Below are 2722 nucleotides of genomic sequence, written 5' to 3' on the forward strand. Positions count from 1 at the left end.
AGAGTTTGTTGTTTGTCAATAAATCATTTCTAACGCAGTGTAGTTGCCATAATCCTACTCCAAATCGATGTTAGTGATATTACTCGTGTTTCCCTACTACTAACGACGCCATGTGGCAGATTATGATCACGCGGCTTGTCGCCCTCATGTGGTCACGTGGTGTGAACGCAGGATTACTTTATTACCATTGTTCAACTTTAGGCCCCTGTAGCCAAAGAACCAAGTTAAATCGTCGCTTAAACAGAGATTGTTTGTATACGTGAAACGTGTACTGTTCACCATTGCCTCTGTGAAGCTAATAGGGATCGTGGTAGGGGAGCAGTGTTGATTGCTGGCCGTCGTGGAAGAGCATCACTTACAAGACACAAACTCTCCCTGACACCGGCACTCAACTATCCAGCTCGTATTTCCTTTCTAGCTCCTTTGTGGAGCAAACGGCAAAGTTACATTTGTAACCTGATTACCTCTCACACTCACCAAGCTTGGTTAGCAGCACTGCAAGCTAACCAGTGTGGTCCTAACTGTAAATTGTACAGTGTATTCCACAAGAGTTCTTATGGCTCTTGATCAAAACAGTATGTCATATCTTAGAGTACTTACAGACGAAATCTGTGCATCTAGCGGATCTATGCGCGCACCATCAAGTTTAACACAGAAATCTGTGTTTTCTTATGACCTCTTTGACATTTTGTGAGGCGTCTGTAGAGATAAGTTTCCATAGTTTTTCTCGATACTCTTGCACTGTTGATTTGATTTCTACTTATATTAGGCCAATGCAATTATATTATTCCCGGTAACTACTTAATGAGTTGTCTAACGTGGTAAGGACCGAGTTTCATGCTGACCATGTCAATGAGGCTGGATATGCTACTGAACAACGCGCAATCCTAAGGCCTCGAAATTGTTCACCAACGAAGTGACTTATCTGAAAATCAAAGTGGTCTGGTGCTCCGGTCTATTGTAACCACGTATGATACTGACTCCCACGTTTTCGAGCTGTTAACCATGTTTGCATCATGTTCAAATAAGAATTTCCGTTTTTGGTCCAAACATGTATTGTGATTACAACTTAGCTCATTATATAACGTGACACCGGCTCTTTCCGACAGGCCATAAAACACATAAATCCTGTGTGAATTGGGAATATCGCACATTCATAAGAAAATAATACTCTTGGGCAAGACACGGCGTTTGGAAATTGTGTCAACAAAGGTCGTCAGACTGCTCTTTGCCACTCCATGTCGTTGTCAGATATTTAATTGACAGACATCATGGTACTCCTTATATTTTCTAAGCTTTTTAAAGTGGTTACGCATTTTTGACCACACTGCTTGATGGTCAGCCTCTTCTTCTTCTTCTTCTTCTTTTCTTCAGGTATAAAGCAACGGTACCCACCGTTGAAGGGGTCTTCCTCTATCTCTTCTTCCTTGGAGACCTTGGCATTTATAATGTGTAGCCTTTAAGGGACGTATGTTACTCTCCATTCCTTCGAAGTGTTCGATCAATTTTCTCCATTAACCTATAATTACGTCAATTTGAGTAAAAATTTTAGTTCTTCTCTAATATATTGTTTTCTTATTCTGTTTTCTATTGCAAAACCTTTAACCCGTCTCAGGAATATTATTTCTTGAGCCTGTATACAGTTTTCCTGCTTTTTTATCATCATCCTGATCTCGCTTCCATAGAGCAGTGCGGGGCTCCAACTGTTTCGTTGATTTTAACTTGAGTATATTTCATACTTTTGTTTTTTTAAGGTTTCTGTTGATTGATCACATAACCAGCAAATTTTACTACGCTTAATTTCTGTATCGTTGCTACAGCCATATATCAACCCACATCGCAGGTAACTGAAGTAAATGAACCCCTCTAAAATTTTCTGAGTTACCACTATTTTATTTCCAATGTGTTGTTTCCCCATGATGGCGTCTGTCTTGGTTTCTGTTGAGACCTCCTTGTCAAATTCGGCACTCTTTTGTTTCAGTAAATAAATTCCGTTCTGAAGGTTTTCTTCTGTATCTGTTACGATCACTAAACCGTTAGCATATACTAAGTTATTTCAAAGCGCCCTCCTGTTTACGTAGACCACTTTTTCAATTTCTGTTTCTGATATATTCATTAATTTACGGATGTGAATGTTAAACAATGTTTGGGGAGTTAAAGCCGCCTTTTCGCACGCCTGTGTTAGTATCTCCTCAGTCATTTTTCTGTTGAAATCTAGTGTTAAATGAGTTCTAATACCAACTTTTTATCACATTTATTAGATTTCTCGGATATCCGTGATTCGTCATTATCTTCCACAGTTTCTCTCCATTGACATTGCGAAAAACTTTTTTTAACCAATAAAAGCATTATGAATTTTTTTATTATAACCTCTGTGGTTTCATATTATCTGTTATGAAATAAAAACTCCATCTGCCTTAGAGTGTCCTTTCCCAAAACCCATTTGTTCCTTATGCAGTACTACTTCCATTATGTTTTTAAGACTTATGTTTCCAATCTTAGCGTATATTTTTTTTAGTCCTCTGTAGTTACTGCATAGGCTTTTGTCTCCTTTTTAAGTAATTGATATCACTCTTGAAACATTCCATTTTTCGGGGATACTCTTCTCTTTCAAGATTCGTGTAAGAGATGTGGCAGTCATACATGCAGCAATATTCTTCCATATTACAGCAATTCGGCATTAATACTTCTCTTCCTTTTGCTTTTCTGCTCACAAGTAATG

The sequence above is a fragment of the Schistocerca nitens genome, chromosome 7 (assembly GCF_023898315.1).
Source record: "Schistocerca nitens isolate TAMUIC-IGC-003100 chromosome 7, iqSchNite1.1, whole genome shotgun sequence".
In the NCBI taxonomy this organism is placed as follows: domain Eukaryota; kingdom Metazoa; phylum Arthropoda; class Insecta; order Orthoptera; family Acrididae; genus Schistocerca; species Schistocerca nitens.